This window comes from Equus quagga, chromosome 16, assembly GCF_021613505.1.
Source record: "Equus quagga isolate Etosha38 chromosome 16, UCLA_HA_Equagga_1.0, whole genome shotgun sequence".
NCBI classification, from domain to species: domain Eukaryota; kingdom Metazoa; phylum Chordata; class Mammalia; order Perissodactyla; family Equidae; genus Equus; species Equus quagga.
The window spans coordinates 39,675,313-39,694,973 of NC_060282.1; the positions used below are offsets into that span (position 1 = coordinate 39,675,313).

The following is a 19,661-nucleotide window of genomic DNA, read 5'->3' on the forward strand; positions in this document are numbered from 1 at the left end:
GACCTGGAGAGGAACCCATGTTGACCTTCAAAGTCCACAGTTTTTCACACTTGCTGTAGTGAGCTAGCTCACTTTTCACCATGCATTAAAATTATTAAAAATTTGTTGTTGTTAGTGCCGTAAAATCAATTCCAACTCCCAGTGCCCCGTGCACAGCAGAGCGGAACCCTGCCCGGTCTGTTTGCGCCATCCTCTCCCCTTCTGGCGCTATATCAGACAGTGCTCCGCTGCTATTCCGAGGGTTTTCATGCCAATTCTTTCAGAAGTGGGTGGCCAGGTTCTCCTTCCTAGTCTGTCTTAGTCTAGAAGCTCTGCTGAAACCTTTCCATCATAGGTGACCCTGCTGGTATTTGAAATACTGGTGGCATAGCTGTCAGCAACACGTAGCCACCACAGAGTGACAACTGACAGATGGGTGGTGTGACCTGGGCCACTGCAATGAGCGTGCTGAATCTTAACCACTAGACCACCAGGGCTGGCATATTAAAAACAGGGAATGTTTATTCAGCACTTACTATGTGCCAGGCACTGGGCCAAGAGTTTTAAATGTATTAAGTCAATTAGTTCTCACAGTAATCACAGCAAAGTTAAGCAACTTGCCCAAGGTTATGCCCCGATAAGGGGTGAGGCTCCAGAGCATATTGGCTCATTACAGATAACGACTGCCCCCTCTTTAAACAAAGTAAACTCTTTACTAATTGGACTGGTCTCTTTCCATGGCTTTAGTTGTGAGATTCCTTCTGAGAAAAGTAAGAAACTTAGAAGATTTTGCCTCTTCCTCTGAACTTAAACCTACTATTTACTTTCAAGTTTCCTTGGTATTTATCACATTTTATATGACATTATAAGCGCATTACATCATTTATATGTGTTTATTATTTTAATGCTGCTCTCCTTTCTCCAAACTCAGCAAACACAAAATCCACATTTATTCATTTCAAAATATATACAATATTCTCTCAAGATCCACTTCCACCCTGACACATTTGCACTTAAATCCAAACACTTGGAACATGATGTGGTGGATAATTATCATTTCCCAAAAACAAACACCATTTCATGTGGTTTGGGTTTACCGTGAATTTCAAGAAGTGTTTGTGTCTTCAAGTCACCACTGCTAACCAAAAGGCACTGAGGATAGGTGAAGGGTAGGCAGTTAAAAATAAACAGAACTAATACGTCTAGCTGTCTAACCCTGAGCAGGTTACTTAACCTCTCTCTACCTCAGTTTCCACATCTTTAAACTGACGATACTAAATAGACCTGGTGGTTGTATGGATTAAATCAGTTCATATATATAAAGCACATGGGGAAAAATAAATAAATAATAAAGCACATAGAGCACTGCCTGGCCCATAGTAAGTACTCAATAAGCATTAGCTACTTGTTCTTCTGCTTATTATTATTATCATTCTGCAAACAAACCAATTCATAAAGTACACGTTGTTAATTTTTGTCATACCAAGCTACTTAACGTACATTGAATTCACTTTTATGCTTCCTTATGACTATTATAATAAAGCAATGACATACAAATTCATAATTTAAAAATACATGTTAGTATCTGAAAGTATTTAAAACTTTTCTTTTTTAAAATGCAATGGCACAGCAAGTCACAGGCTAGTAGAAAATATTTGCAAAACATATATCTGCTATATTATTTCTATCCAGACTGTATAAACTTTTGTAACTCAATAAGAAGACAAACAACCCACCTGAAAATGTGCAAAAGATTTGAAGAGTCACATCACCAAAGAAGATATTCAGATTACAAATGAACATATGAAGAGATGTTCAACTTTCTTAGTCATTGGAAGAATACAAATTAAAACCACAATGAGATTCCACGACAAATCCACTAGAATAGTTAAAATTAAAAAGACTGATATAGGGGCCAGCCCCATCACCAAGTGGTTAAGTTTCTGCACTCTGCTTCAGTGGCCCAGGGTTCACTTGTTTGGATCCTGGGAGTGGACCTACACACCACTCATCAAGAATGCTATGGAAGCATCTTCTATGGCAACATAGAAGAACTAGAATGACCTATAACCAGGATATACAACTATGTGCTGGGGCTTTGGGGAGGAAAAAAAAGAAGAGGAAGATTGGCAACAGATGTTAGCTCAGGGCCAAGCTTCCTCACCAAAAAAAAAAAAAAAAAAAAAAAGATTGATATAATCAAATATTGGTGAAGATGTGAAGAAACTGAGACTCTAATAAATTGCTGGTAAGAATGCAAAACGAATAATCCTAAAATTCATATGGAGCAACCAAAGACCCAAAATTGCTAAGGCAATCCTGAGAAAAAAGAACAAAGCTGGAGGCATCACAATCCCTGACTTCAAAATGTACTACAAAGCCATAGTAATTAAAACAGCATGGTACGGGTACAAAAACAGGCACATGGATCAATGGAACAGAACTGAAGGCCCAGAAATAAAACCACACATCTACGGAAAGCTAATCTTAGACAAAGGTGCCAAGAACATACAATGGAGAAAAGATAGTCTCTTCAATAAATGGTGTTGGGAAAACTGGACAGCCACATGCAAAAGAATGAAAGTAAACCATTATTTCATGCCATACATAAAAATAAACTCAAAATGGATCAAAGATTTGAAGATAAGTCCTGAAACCATAAAACTCCTGGAAGATAATATAGGTAGTACACTCTTTGATATCGAACTTAAAAGGATCTTTCTGAATACCATATCTCTCAGACAAGGGAAACAAAAGAAAAAATAAACAAGTGGGACTTCATCAGACTAAAGTGCTTCTGCAAGACAAAAGAAACTAGGAGCAAAACAAGAAGACAAACATATACCATTGGGAGAGTGACATCAGCAACATGGTGGAATGAGTGGTTTTCTTTGTCTCTACCCCTCTGAACTACAACTAAATGGACATTCATTGATAAACGGAGGATACTCACACAGCACCTCAGGACACCTGAGAGACCCACCCTGCTATACTTCGGAAGGTGGATGGACTACCCCCAGGGAGGAGGTGGAGATAGGTGAGAAATCTCCAGCTCCAAGACAGCCTAGTACCTGCGAGCAACTCTCTCCCAGCTGAAGCACCCACAGCACCGCCGCAGCCCCGAGGATGGGCATGTGCATCAGCACAACTGTGGAAACAGGCGACTACAGCCCTAAGCTCCCCATGATTGCTCTTTGAACCAGTGGGAAAATTCACAGTCCCACTGTGGCCCCAGGGAGTGACTTGGGCTCAGACTCGGTAGGGAGGCCGGGCCCACCAAGCACAAAGGCTGGGCGACCTAGGAGCAGATGCAGTGCAACTGGGCGAGCTAACTGCTGGCTGAATTAAATGCCCATAGCTCTGCTTCAGCCCCTAGGGGGCAAGTGAGATCCAGCAGGATCATGTGAGTGGGCAGTGACAATCTGGAGCCCCAGCGTGATAGCTCCTTGCTCCAGTGGGAAAAGCCATGGTCCCACAGTGGCCCCAGGGAAAGTCTTGGCTCAGCCCTAGGGGAGAGGCCCCACCGACCAAGCACAAAGACTGGTGCAACCTAAGAGCAGACACAGTGCAGCTGGGCGAGCAAACCAGTCGCTGCCTTAAACACCCTTAGCTCTGCTGTGGCCCCAGGGAGGCAAGAGAGATCTAGCGGGACCAGATAGCAGCAGAGCTGCAAGTTTGGGTGAACAAGCTCCCAGCTGCCACGAAAGCCCATAACACTGCTGCAGTCTCCAAGGAGGGAGGGTGTCTAAGCGGGTCTGTGGGAGCAGACAGCAGCAACCCAAAGCCCCCATGTTATTGTTCTCACAGTTGATGGGAGACCCCACAGGCCACTGCGATCCCGAGGAGTGGCCAAGGCTCAGTCAGGAACAGCTGACAGGGATTCTGGTGAGCAAAGATCACACATCTCCTGCCTCCCCACCACCAGAGGCAGCAAGTGGAAGCAGTAACCAAACTCTATCTCTATGCAGAGGCACAAATTCATGACATAGAGCAGTATGAAAAAATATATTAAATCTCCAGAACAGAAGGAAAATGACAAGCACCCAGAAAACAACCCCAAAGACACAGAAATCTATAACCTAAATGAGAAAGAATTCAAAATAGCTATCATTTAAAAACTCAATGAGTTAAGAGAGAATATAGATAGATAACTCAATGAGTTAAGGAGCTATGTTACAAAAGAGCTCGATACTATAAAGAAGAACCAACCAGAAATGTGGGAGATGAAAAATACAATGGAGGAGATTAAGAAAAATGTGGACTCCCTGAACAGTAGGGCTAATAATATGGAGGACAGAATTAGCAGTCTGGAGGATAGGAACATAGAAATGCTTCAGGTAGAGGAGGAGAGAGAACTAAGACTAAAAAGAAATGAAGGAACTCTCTGAGAAACATCCAACTCAATTAGGAAATGCAATATAAGGATTATAGGTATCCCAGAGGAAGAGAAGGAGAATGGAACAAAAGCTTGTTCAAAAAATAATAGCTGAGAACTTCCCAAACCTGGGGAGAGAGCTGGAAATCCATGTGACAGAAGCCAATAAAGCTTAATAAATACTAAGGGCAGCAAGGCAGAAGAAAATAACCTACAAAGGAACCCATATCAGGCTTTCAGCAAATTTCTCAGCAGAAACTTTTCAGGACAGGAGAGAGTAGAATGATATATTCAAATTCTGAAAGACAAAAACTTTCAGCCAAGAATACTCTATCCAGTGAAAATATCCTTCAAATATGATGGAGAAATAAAAACTTTCCCAGATAAACAAAAGTTCAGGCAATTCATCGCCACAAGACTCCCCCATACAAGAAATCCTCAGGGAAACCCTCTTACTTGAAAAAGAAAAAGGAAAGGGGTTACCAAACCCTGAGCAAGGAGTTAAGTAGAAAGACAAAATCAGAAAATTGCAGCTCTCCATCAGAACAGGTTGGCAAATGCTTAATTAAAACATTAACAACAAAGGGAAGGGGAACACCAAGAGTAAATATATAACCTTGTCATTTTAACCACAAACTCACAACACAAGAAGAAAAAAAAATGTGACAATAACAACTTAGAAGAGGAAGAGGAAGGGATGGAGCTGGTTTAGTCTAAGGAAATAAGAGACTATCAGAAAATGGACTATCTCATCTATGAGATGTTTTATACAAACCACATGGTAACCACTAAACAAATAATTAGAACAGAGATGCAAATTACAAATAAGGAGAAAACTAAGAAAACCAGCATAGAAAACTACCCAACTGAACTGGCAGTCTGAAATACATGGGATGAGAAACAAAGGAAATGCAGGAGAACCAGAAAACAAGCGATAAAATGGCAGCATTAGGTCGCCACATTTCAATAATCACTCAATGTAAATGGATTGAATTTTCAAATAAAAAGACACAGAGGGGCAGGATGGATTAAAAAACAAGACCCAACAATATGCTGCTTCCAGGAAACACACCTCAGCCCCAAAGACAAACATAGACTCAGAGGAAGGGATGGAAGGTGATACCCAGCTAATAGCAAACATAAGAAAGCAAGTGTCGCCAGACTTACATAAGACAAAGTAGACTTAAGGACAAAACAGGTAAAAAGAGACAAACGGGGGCAGTATATAATGATAAAATGGACACTCCACCAAGAAGACATAACACTTATAAGTACATATGCACCCAACACAGGAGCACCAAAGTACATAACAAAACTAAAAGGAGATATCAACAACAGTAAAATAATAGTAGGGGGCCTCAACACCCCACTAACACCAATGGATAGATCATCCAGACAGAAATTCAACAAGCAAATTGTAGAATTAAATGAAAACTAGACCAGATGGACTTAATAGATACATATAGAACACTCCATCCAAAAACAGCAGATTACACATTCTTCTCAAGTGCACGTGGAACATTCTCAAGGATAGACCATATGTTGGGAAACAGAGCAAGCCACAATAAATTTAAGAGGACTGAAATAATACCAAGCATCTTTTCCTACCATAATACTATGAAACTAGAAATCAATTGCAAGAAAAAACCTGGGAAAGAGGCTAAGATATGGAGATTAAACAACATGCTACTGAACGACCAATGGATCATTGAGGAAATCAAAGGAGAAATCAAATATTATCTGGAGACAAATGAAAGTGAAAAGACACCATACCAACTCATTTGGGATGCAGCAAAAGCAGTCCTAAGAGGGAAATTCATTGCAATACAGGCTCACCTCAATAAACAAGAAAAATCCCAAATAAGCAATCTCAAACTACACCTAACAGAATTAGAAAAAGAAGAACAAACAAAGCCTAAAGTCAGTAGAAGGAGGGAAATAATAAAAATTAGAGCAGAAATAAATGAAATTAAAACAAAAAAGACAGTAGACAGGATCAATGAAACAAAGACCTGGTTCTTCAAGAAAAGAAACAAAATTGACAAACATTTAGCCAGACTCACTAAGAAAAAAAGAGAGAAGACTCAAATAAATAAAATCAGAAATGAAAGAAGAGAAATTACAATGGATACCACAGAAGTACAAAAGATTATAAGAGAATAGTATGAAAAACTATATGCCAAATAATTGGACAATCTAGAAGAAATGGATAAATTCTTAGACTCTTATAACCTCCCAAAACTGAATCAAGAATAAATAGAGAATCTGAATGGACACATCACAAGTAAAGAGATTGAAACAATAATCAAAAACCTCCCCAAAAACCAAAGTCCAGGACGAGACGGCTTCTCGGGAGAATTCTACCAAACATTCAAAGAAGATTTAATACCTATCCTTCTCAAACTATTCCAGAAAACTGAGGAAGATGGAGTACTTCCTAATACATTCTATGAGGCCAACATCACCCTGATACCAAAGCCAGACAAGGACAACACAAAGAAGGAAAACTACAGGCCCATACCACTGACGAACATAGATGCAAAAATCCTCAAAAAAAATATTGGCAAACTGAATACAGCAATACATTAAAAAGATCATACACCACGATCAAGTGGGATTTATGCCAGGGACACAGGGATGGTTCAACATCTGCAAGTGAATCAATGTGATACACCATGTGAACAAAATGAGGAATAAAAAGTACATGATGATCTCAATAGACGTAGAGAAAGCATCTGCCAAGATCCAACATCCATTTATGATAAAATGGGTATAGAAGGAAAGTACTTCAACATAATAAAGGCCATATATGACACACCCACAGCCAACATCATACTCAATGGGGAAAAACTGAATGCCATCCCTCTGAGAACAGGAACAAGACAAGGGTACCCACTCTCACCCCTCTTATTCAACATGGTACTGGAGGTTTTGGCCAGAGGAAGAGGCAGGAAAAAGAAATAAAAGGAATCCAAATAGGCAATGAAGAAGTGAAACTCTCACTGTTTGCAGATAACATGATCTTACACATAGAAAACCCTAAAAAATCCATCAGAAAGTTACTAGAAGTAATCAACAATTACAGCAAAGTTGTGGGGTAAAAAATCAACTTACATAAATTAGTTGCATTTCTGTACTTTAATAATAAACTAACAAAGAGAGAACTCAAGAACACAATCCCATTCACAATCACAAGAAAAAGAATAAAATATCTTGGAATAAATTTAATCAAGGAAGTGAAAGACATATACAATGAAAACTACAAGACTTTCCTGAAAGAAATTGATGACAACATAAAGAGATGGAAAGACATTCCATGCACATGGGTTGGAAGAGTAAACATAGTTAAAATGTCCATAGTACCCAAAGCAATGTACAGATTCAATGCAATCCCAATCAGAATCCCAATGACATTCTTCACAGAAATAGAGCAAAGAATCCTAAAATTCATATGGGGCAACAAAAGACCCCAAATTTATAAAGCTATCTTGAGAAAAAAAGAACAAACCTGGAGGCATCACAATCCCTGACTTCAAAATAAACTACAAAGCTACAGTAATCAAAACAGCATGGTACTGGTACAAAAAGAGACACACAGATCAATGGAACAGAATTGAAAGCCTAGAAATAAAACCACACATCTACGGACAGCTAATCTTCAACAAAGGAGCGGAGAACATACAATGGAGAAAGGAAAGTCTCTTCGATAAATGGTGACGGGAAAACTGGACAGCCACACGTAACAGAATGAAAATAGATCATTCTCTTACACCATTCACAAAAATAAACTCAAAATGGATCAAAGACTTAAAGGTAAGACCTCAAACCATAAGACTTCCAGAAGAAAATATTGGCGGTACACTCCTTGACATCACTCTTAAAAGGATCTGTTCGGACACCATGTCTTCTCAGGGAAACAATAGAAAGAATAAACAAGTGGGACTTCACCAGACCAAAGAGCTTCTAAAGGCAAGGGAAAACAGGATTGAAATGAAAAGACAACCCACCAACTGGGAAAAAATATTTGCAAATCATATATCCAACAAAGGGTTAATCTCCATAATATATAAAGAACTCACACAACTCAACAACAAAAAATCAAACAACTAGATGAAAAAATGGGCAGGGGATATGAACAGACATTTCTCCAAAGAAGATAAATGGATGGCCAATAGGTGCATGAAATGATGCTCATCATCACTGATCATCAGGGAAATGCAAATCAAAACTACACTAAAATATCACCTTACACCTGTTAGAATGGCTATAATAACCAAGACAAAAAATAACAAATGTTGGAGAGGTTGTGGAGAAAAAGGAACCCTCATACACTGCTGGTGGAAATGCAAACTGGTGCAGCCACTATGGAAAACAGTATGGAGATTTCCCAAAAAATTAAAAATAGAAATACCATATGACACAGCCATCCCAGTACTGGGTATCCATCCAAAGAACTTGAAAATGGCAACTCAAAGAGACTCATGCACCCCTACGTTCATTGCAGCATTATTCAAAATGGCCAAGACATGGAAGCAACCTTAGTGCCCATCAACTGACGACTGGATAAAGAAGACATGGTATATATATATATATATATATATACATACAATGGAATACTACTCAGCCATAAAAAATGATAAAATCATCCCATTTGCAACAACATGGATGGATCTTGAGGGTATTATGTTAAGTGAAATTAGCCAGATAGAGAAAGAAAAACTCTGTATGATTCCACTCAGATGTGGAAGATAAACAAACACACGGACAAAGAGAACAGATTGTTAGTTACCAGGGGTAAGTGGGGTGGAGGGTGGGCACAAAGGGTGAAGGGGTGCATCTATAATATGACTGACAAATAATAATGTACAACTGAAAGTTCACAATGTTGTAAACTATCATAACCTTAATTAAAAAAAATAAAAATAAATAATTTTTTAAAAACCCAAAAAGACAACCCACCAACTAGAAGAAAATATTTGCAAATCATATATCCAACAAGGGGTTAATTTCCGTAATATATAAAGAACTCATACAACTGAACAACAAAAAAGCAAACAGCCTGATCAAAATATGGGCAGAGGATATGAACAGACATTTTTCCAAAGAAGATATACAGGTGGCCAATAAACACTTGAAAAGATGTTCAACATCACTAAACATCAGGGAAATGCAAATCAAAACTACACTAAGATACCACCTTACGCCTGTTAAAATGGCTATAATCACTAAAACTAAAAATAATAAATGTTGGACAGGGTGTGGAGAAAAGGGAACCCTCATACACTCCTGGTGGGAGTGCAAACTGGTGCAGCCACTATGGAAAACAGTATGGAGATTCCTCAAAAAACTAAAAATAGCAATACCATATGACCCAGCTATCCCACTACTGGGTATCTACCCAAACAACTTGAAATCAACAATCCAAAGTAACATAAGTACCCCTATGTTCATTGCAGCACTATTCACATTAGCCAAGACATGGAAGCAACTCAAGTGCCCATGACTGGGTAAAGAAGATGTGGTATATATACACAATGGAATACTATTCAGCCATAAAAAAGACAAAATCATCCCATTTGCAACAACATGGATGGACCTGGAGGGAATTATGCTAAGCGAAATAAGCCAGACTGAGAAGGACAAACACCATATGATTTCACTCATATGTGGAATATAAACAAACACATGGACAAAGAAAACAGTTCAGTGGTTACCATGGGAAGGGGGGTGGGCACAGGGGGTGAAAGGGAGCACTTATGCGGTGACAGTCAAGAAATAATGTACAACTGAAATTTCACATTGATGTAAACTATTATGAACTCTAAAAAAAATGCTAGGAAAAAAAGTGCAAAATGGTGCTGCCACTTTGGAAAACAATTTGGCAGTTTCTCATAAAGTTAAACACGCACTTGCCAAATGACACAGCACAGGGTGACCAACTGTCCTGGTTTACCCAGAACTGCCCATGTTTAGCACTGATCGTCCTGCATCCCAGGAAACTCCTCAGTCCTGGGCAAACTGAGATATTTTCTCACCCTACCAGCAACTCTGATCCTAGGTATTCACCCAAAAGACATGAAAACATGTCCACACAAAGATTTACACTCAGATGCTCACAGAAGCTTTATCTGTAAAAGCTAAAAACCAGGGAAAAACCCAAATATCCATAGATTAATGAATGGATAGATAAATTGTGGTACATCCATACAATGGAATACTACTCCACAATTAAAGGATGATGTACCAGATGAATCTCAAAATAATTACGTGGAGTGAAAGCAGCCAGACACAAAAAGATTACATACTGAACAATTCTATTTATATGACGTTCAATAAAGGGCAATACTATAGGACAGAAAGCAAATCAGTGGTTCCAGGGGCTGGGGGTGGGAAAAGAGGATCACAAAGAGGCATGAGGGAAATTTTGGGGGTGATAGAAATGTTTACATCATGATTACGGTGGAAGTTGCGTGGCTCTGTACATTTTTCAGAACTCGTCAAATTGTACACGTAACAGTGATGAATTTTATTGTATGTAAGTTACACTTCAAAAAGCTATTTAAAAGAAACTAAAGGAATGGGGGAAAGGATATGGTATACATGCCAACATAAAACCAGTATGGCAACATATCAGACAAGATAGACTTTTTGAAAAATGCAATGGCAGAGAAACAAGAAAAAAGTAAGTCAGTGCATGTAGCCGCATAACAATTGTTTCTCAGTTTGGCGTTGATAGCTGCAAGCATTTGAAGAACAGGAGCCAATTCTAACTGGAAATGGGGTGACGTTTGAGAAACAGTTCCTTTCATACATCGGCATATGAGAAGAATTATGCTGAGAAACAGAGGTTAATTCAATCTGAACAGATTCCATGAAGCATTTGGGAGCATGGAAAGAATATTTTTGAAAAAGTACAGCAGCTTTGACTTTTGTTTTAGCAATTTTTCTCTTCTCCATGGGACAGTGAGTCTTTTCATTTAGCTTTAGCAAGGGGGTAGGGGAAGAGAGAGAAAAGGAAATTGTTCTGACCCTCTTAACTAGGGGTTCTTCTAAGCACCAGTGTTCCAAGTAAATTGACAGGCGAGTAGAATTCCCCCAGAGCCAACACGATGTGCTGTAGGCCTCGAAGACAGGCCTGGCTCTGTTAGGACATGCTGTGTGACCTCAGCTAGGTGACTTAACTCTCTGGGCTTTAAATAGTCAACTGTGAAATGACAGGCACGACCTGGAAGCAGTGTTTCTCAACCTAAACCAGATGACAGGCCAGTAGGACCCTGCTATCCTGAAGAGGGCTGGGCATGACACATCCTCCAAGGCGGTAAACTCTGCCTCCAGACAGGAAGAAAAAAGGTGTGAGGCATAAATATCTGTTAATGCCTACTATGGGCCAGGCAGCAAACTGTGCATTTTGCATACTATCATCTGATTTGATCCCTACATTTATTCTGTGAGGTGGACGAGTTCCCGATTTTACGGATGAATGCTAAGAGTCACAGATGGAAACACACTCTCCAAGGCCTCAGAGTTAGCTAAGTGACAAAGCCAAGATTCTACCCCCACCATCCCTCAGGCAGTCAGCCTACTTGTTAAAAAAGAGATTTCAAATCACTTCCCCAATTTTGAAAGTTCTTAGACATCAGATTTAACAGCTTTGTCCCTCAAAGGCTGCTCTGTCAGCATACCAAGCAAGCAGAGTCACTACTCCACGCATTCATGGAGTGTCACACAGCACTGGAGCTGCAGCAACCTCAGAGGCCCCATCTTCCCGTCTCTCACCTAATACCAGAATCGCCATTTCCTGCAAAGCCGGCAAATGGGAACCCAACCTCTACTAGGACTCAAGGTCACGGTATTCAGGTGGCTCTAAATGTCAGACTGACATTCTCCTTGATGTGGACCTGACATTGCCTGTCTGTGATTTCTACCCAATGGTGAAGCCTTGCTTGCCAGCTCAGCCTGTCCAGACACAAACTCTTCTTCCACTCAGGTCCTTTCACAGTCAAACTAATACCATCCACTCAGCCACTTACAACAGAATCTTGGAGCCAGCTTCCATGTCTTCCTCGCATCACTATCACACTCATGAGTGGACAGACCCTGGCTTTCCCAACTCTGCACGGCTCACCTGGCCAGCCCTCCCGACTGTTCCCACCACGGCAGCAATGCTCCATTCTTGCCATTTCTCACTCAGACTCTTTCAGGAGCCTCAGAACTGCCCTCCCTGCCTTGGGTCCTTCACCCACTGGTCCTCTCCCTCTTCTGTTCAGAACCCATCTACAGACTTACTGCATAACATTAACATTCAAGGCCATCCATGACTGACTACTACCCACCTCTCTAACTACGGTGGTCCCACACCCACCCCACACCCCCTACTGGTGCTTGAAGAACTCAGATTCTTGTCATAGCTGGGTACCCTCATCGATGCTGGTCCGTTGGCCTGGAATGCCTACATTCTACATTAATCAAAATTGCATTCATTCCTCAAGGCCCAGCTCATATGTCACCCACTCTCTAAAACGTTCTCCAATTTTCCCAACAAGATTGACTTTTCCACACACCCCTGACAATGGGTCTGTTGTCTGCTCTAGCACTTAGTTTCTTTTGCTTGCTTACCGTATCTGTCTCCCTGCCTAGACCGTAAGCTGTTCCTTGGGACCAGACTTTGTCATCTCTGTATCCCCCACGTGCTGGGTACCAAATTTTGTAAATAAACTTTTATAAAACAGATAAATGTTGAATAAACACATTTATTGGTCAATAAAAGATCAACAAATGTTGAATCAAACTGGCCCTAGTTCTACACTCAACAACTGTCAAGGCTGAGCTCATGTTTTCCACATATAATATCTGCCTGAATGTAGGTGACTCCAGTGGCTATCTCCCCTGATGGGAGGTTCCCTCCTCCAGATTTCTTGGCCAAGTTGAACATCTAATTTTTAAAGGCTATAGATAAAATATCAAAGATATTTATATTATCATAATTAATGTACCAATTTAGTCACAAATACATATTTAAAACATTTTAAATTATACAATGAGATATTAATTTAGAAATAATGCTTTTTTCATTAAAAATGCTTCCTAAAACAATGTTTTAAAATGTTGTATTTTTTTGTTTTTTTTGTTTTTTTTTCCTGAGGAAAATTCGCCCTGAGCTAACATCTGTGCCAATCTTCCTCTATTTTGTATGTGGGTCACTGCCACAGCATGGCTGCCAATGAGTGGTGTAGGTCCACACCTGGGAACCAAATGCAAGCCACCAAAGCGGAGCACGCTGAACTTAACCACTAGGCCACGGGGCTGGCCCCTCAAGTGCTTTATTAAAATGCTTTCCTCTCTAAAATCAGTATATTGCAAACACTTTAGTTTACATGCTTTTTGAGTCTTCCAACATCTTCACTTCTAAGTTATCTGAGATACAGCACTTTTTGAATCCACATATGATGCTGTCACTGGAAATTTTATCTGGTCACCAGTTCCCGCTTATAGAACACGAGAATAGTTGGATTTTTTTTATATGTCCTGGAGGCATAAATTCACCATCTCTACAACTGATTCATTGTGTTGCTCTTTAAAGAGTCATATGAATGTCATCCAATCCTTACAATTGTGAAATTATCCCATCAAGAATAATTAACTAAATCTGAGTTGATTTTTTTTTTTTTTTTTGCTGTTTTGGTCAATTGACTTCTATATGTATCCAAAACTAGCACTGATTGAGGTCATTTCAGGCTAATGTGTTTTCCCCAAACATCACCTTGTTTAAAATATTTGACAGAGTTCCCTGTACTTTGAGAGACTTTGCAAAGACTCATATAAGGGCAATTTCTCCTTTCTCCTTATTCCAAGGAATAATTTTCTGGGGGAAAAACCCTCCCCACATATTTTGGTAAATATGTTCATTCCTCCTATATCTTTCTTCCCTTCTGTCCAATCAAGTACCAAGTCCTGTCTGGTTTTTTCCATGATGTCTCTCGTCTCCTTCGCTTTCTATCCATACTAAGGTCACAGCCCTAGACCTGGCCCTTATTCACGTTAGAGAGACCACAAATTTCTTAGCAGAGACTGCTAGTTGTCCCCTAATATCTTCTTTCCCCTCCTTCCTTAGTAATAGAACCCCTACTTTTTAACTGAACACGTGATGGGCTGGAATAAAGATCACGACTCCCAGTCCTCCCTTCTTCCCTGCCAGGTGACTCCGTGCTGGCCAATGGGGTGGCCAATGGCATGCACAGCTCCTGAAAAGTGTCCTTACGGGCGGAAGGAGGGATGATCTCCTTGCTTTTTCCTTCCTGCTATCCAGAATGAGGACATCCTGGCTGGAGACCCAACAGTCATTTTGAACCATGAGGCACCACGGAAATGGAAGCTGTGCTGCATGGTAAAAGTAACAAGGCACAGGAGCGTGGGCCCCTGACTCCACCCTCGCTTTGGACTCACTGCCTCCAGGCTTCCTGAACACAAGACAGAAATAAACTTCCTTCTTTAAGTCATTGTTATTTCAGTTTTTTCTGTAACTTGCAGTTGAACCTAATCCGAAGTAGTAGACCGTTGCTAAGTCTCTCCTGTTGAATCCTCTGGCACCAGTGCTGAATCCAGTCTTCCCAAAACAATATCACACTTATTATGCTCCTGCTCAAAAACTGTCAGTGACTTCCACATGCCAATAGGATCAAATCTAGATTCCTTAGCTTAGCATTCAAAGCCTCATAATGTAGCACTGTGTTATAATGCTAACCTCAACAATTCTCCCCACCCACCCTACTAACACACACACACACACACACAATCATTAACCGTCCATTCCAGCTGGGTCGCTCCCTATAATCTTACTCTCTGCTGCTTGCATTGAGTTTATGACAACCGAGATACGGGTAGGTAGTCACTGTCTTCCAAAATGAAGTGTGAGTGGAAACAACCTAAATGACCCTTAACAATAGGACAGATCCACTGTGGTGGAGTCAGACAATGAGATATTATACAGCAATAGAAAAGAATAGATTACTGCTTCATGCAATAACATCATAAATTTTCAAACATAATATAGAACAAAATAAAATTCAAAAATGGACAAAACTAATCTATAACCATAAGAATCAGGATAGTGTTTACACTTGGGGTGTCAGTGCAGAGGAAGCATGAGGGGACTCTGGAGCACTGGAAATGGTCTGCTAGTAATCAGCATGCTGGTTACACATTCACAAAAAATAATCCAGCTGCACCCCGGGTTTGTGCACTGTTCTGTGTGTACTTCAGTAAAAAGTTTACTTAAAAAACAGGCAAAACTAATGTATAGTGACAGAAGTTAGAACAGTCGTTACCTTGAGGGGAGGTGATAATTAATCGGGGTACAAGGCGGGGCTTCTGGGGTGCCTTCTGGGACGCAGTTACACGGCAGCATTCATTTTGTAAAATTCCATTGAACTATTCCCTTATGGCTTGTGCATCTTTTTATACGTTCTGTCGATAAAAAATGTACCTAACAAACAAAGCGTGCAGGACTGCCGCTGCCTCCATTGCTCTCAGATTGTGCCGCAGACAGAGGGGTTCACAGAGAGGGGACTGCCGCAGGGCAGGGATTGTGGCGAGAGTGTAACAGGTGTTCTCTCTTGAGGGGCCATTATGCACATTCTGGAAGAGGATGTTAATGAGAATGAGGCTGCACAGCTGGTCCTAATTTGGAACTCTTTCTCACGCTCTGCAGTGGGCAGAATAATGGCCCCCCAAAGATGTCCATGTCCTAATGCCTAGAACCTGTGATTATGTAATGTTACATAGCAAAAGTATGGTTGCTAATCAGCTGACCTTAAAAATAATGATCCTAAATTATCCAGGTGAGCCCAACGTAATCACAAGGGTCCTTAAAAGCAGAAGCAGCAGCCAGTGGGAGAAGGACTCAGATTGACATTGTTGGCTTTGAAGATGGAAGAAGGCAATGAGACAAGCAATGAGGGAAGACTCTAGAAGCTGGAAAAGCAAGGAAACGAATTCTCCCCTACAGCCTCCAGAAGGAACACTAACATACTGCTATCACCTTGTTTTTAACCGAGTGAAAACCATTTCAGAGTTCTGACTTCTGGAACTGTAAGATAATAAACTAAGTTTGTGGTAACATATTACAGCGGGAATATGAATCTAATACAGACACTGGGAATCTCAGGGAGGTCAAATACCATTAGGTGGTGATTTTCTTAGAGGAGGCCTTGGGAATGAGAGCGTTCTTTTCATTTCCCTGGAAATGGATGAGAAGGAGCTAGAAAAATCAGCAAATGCTATTGATAGAGAAAAGGAGACCATTCTGAGGGGCTAGGGTCAAAAGTTGAGGGTTAATCAAGGAACAGGAGAAAGTCTGCAAAGTAGCAACTTTGGAATTGAGTTTGAGAAAACCCAGGGCCCACAAAAGATCTGACCTATAGCCTTGACCCTTCTGGTCTTGAGTTTCTCATCTGTAAGTCAAGTGAAAACAAACTCATCTAACTGGGAAGGTGCAGGGATACGCCCTAAACAAAAGTGAGCTTTACATTATTTTCTCTAATTTACATCATTTTCATCGTGATCTACATCATTTTCTCTAATAACTACTATGGTAGGCAGAATAAAGCCCCCTCAAAAGATGTCTATGGCCAAGAATCTGTGAATACGACAGCATACGCGGCAAAAGGGACTCTGCAGATGTGATTAAGTTAAGGACCTTGAGATGGAGAGAGTGTCCTCGATTATCCACAAGGGTCTTTATATGAAGGAGAAGAAAGGAGGGAGGGGAAGAAAAAGGGGGTTCGGGGGAGGGGAGGGGGACGTTGGAACATGCTATACTTTGAAGATGCAACAAGGGACTAGGAACCAAGAAACAAAGGCAGCGTTTAGAAGCCAGAAAAGGCAAGAGAACAGATTTTTTCCCCGAGAGCCTCCACAAGGAGCCTTGCTGACACTGATTTTAGCCCAGCGAGACCTATTTCAGACTTCTGACCTCCAGAACTGCAAAATTATAGATCTGTTTTGTTTTAAGTGCTAATTTTGTGGTAATTTGTTACATCAGCAATAGGAAACTAATACAACAACCTAAAATAGTAATGGGGTATTCCAATGGGAATAAGCCACACTCTCCCACAGTAGATAAAGTTCCTCTGACAGTACTCTTAGAAGAACTTTCCAAAAATGTTAGCTAGTCCACCTGCTCAGCCACTGACTTTACATGCAGATATTTTGGTAAAAATTTCAGTTTCAACCAACTCATTCTGAGCATTACTACATCCTACACACTAGTGGATTAATTCACACTAATTATCTCATTTAACCCTTAAAACAACCCCATGACATAGATAGTATCATGCCCATTTGATGAATGATATAACCGAGACTCAGATAATAATAACAATAAGTATAACTAATAAATATTAGTGCTTACTCTGAGCCAGGCACTAAGTACTAAGTACTTAGCAGTACTAAGCACTTCACGTGTGTTAACTAATTTAACTCTCCCAACAATCCTATTCCCCATTTATAGATGAGAAAACTGAGGCACAGAGAGTCTACGTAACTTTAAAGGTGGTGAGGGGCAGGGCTGGGACTGGAACCCAGGTCCTTCAGGTGCCAAGATCAGCGTGCTCTGCGTCGTACCCTCACCACTCCTCATCAGTCATCATCATTACCACCAATTACTGATAACAGCGAGGCCTCTGGAATCCAGCCCAGCCCTGCCTTTCTCTCTGAGCCCCACTCAGGGTCCTGCAGGGTGAGGCAGTGGCGGCTGTCTGCCGAGGCACACGGCAGGGTTCAAGGATGACCTCATGGGCTGGAGCTCCAAGTGGCAACTGGTTCCTTGGCAGGGCCTCCCTGGCACCGTTTACTAGCAACAGTGACGACACGCTCCACTCTCAACTCGGTGCTTCAGCCTCCCTCTTCCCCTGACCCTCCTGAGTTATTCCCACATATACACTAAACAGGGGAGCCCTCCTGGGCATCCCTAAAGAGGGCGAGTCCCAGGAAAAGGTGCTCTCAAACACACGTGCTACAGAGCAGAGAGCAGCGAGTCCCGGGAAAGACTGGAGGCTCTCTCGCCCACTTGGCTGGTTTTAAACTCAAGTGCTCACCCCTGAGTTCTGGCATGTGCTCTCTCACTGCCGCCCAGCTTCATGCATTTACATCCATCACACCTTCTTCAGCCTGCTTTTCCTGAGGCCTGAGCCTGTCTCTACCCCTTTCTCTATTCCCACCCCTGCCTCACCCCTTGCCTTCCCTTAGACACAAACCAGAGCTGTTTCTAGGCAAACTGCAGGATTTCTTTCTAGACCCTCCAAGGACCCTCTTATTCCTTCTCTATCTTTCAAGGAACAATCATCTATTTCCTTTTCTTTAAATCTTATGCCTCATTTCAACTACCTCTTGCTGAACAGAGATATATGGTGTTTGCTGATGAGACCTTAGGGCATGACAACCATCGCAGGCTATTCCAGAGGTGACTCTGCTACGGCAACTCCAGCGAGTGAGCTCAGGCCTGGGTGGCTCCACTTTGCCTGGGCCTGGACTCCAGGAGCAAGGAATCTTGGAGCCCTGATTTGTAGAAAAGAGAGGGCTGGCAACCAGGGGGGGTGAGACTGAACTCTATTACAGGAATAGAAGTATGGACACATAGGCAAATAGAAGGGGAGGAGCCACAAGCATCTGCCTTCTCAACTGGGGCCTCTGCAGGCAAGCTTCAGGAGCTGAGAGGAAACTTTACCGACCACAAACCCATCCTGACATGGTTCCATGAGGCTGCCCTTTGAAAGCAGCTGGGGAGAAGTGTGCAGCCGTGGATTCCTGAAAGGGAAATCCAGTTAGATACATGTGGAATTCTGCATCCTCACCAACTCAGGAAGAAGCTCTCTTCCCGAGTTGGGAGGAGGTGATTGCTCATAGGAACTCCTTGCTTTTTCTAGAAAGACAGGTGATAGAGCTCAGCATGTAATCTAAGGTTGTGCCTAGAACTGTTCTAAGGACTTTTCTTGTAATATCTCATTTAATCCTCACAGCCCTGTAGGTATTACCATCCCCATTAGACAGATGAGGAAACAGGCATAGAGTAGCTGGGTAATGCCAAGGTTACCAAGCTAGAAGCTTCACAGCCAGGGTTTGAACCAAGGCAAGCCAATCGCAGAGTCTCTGCTCTTGACCGTGGCACCCTGCTGCCTCTTGACTGTCTCGACTGCCCCACTCCTGGAAGGCGGGCTAAATGCGCTTGGGGCAGATGCATCCTTGCTCCCTGATTTACCACAGTTTGGAACTTGGTCACTTGGGTTCCTTAGGAGCTACCTTTCTGTGCGTC

The 19,661-nt window shown here is 41.5% G+C and overlaps 1 protein-coding gene across 3 annotated transcripts in view; it reads right to left on the reverse strand.

Moving 5' to 3' along the window:
• MATN2 (matrilin 2) overlaps positions 1–19,661 on the reverse strand; it is a 138,712-nt gene that overhangs the window by 118,143 nt on the left and 908 nt on the right. The window lies entirely within an intron of this gene.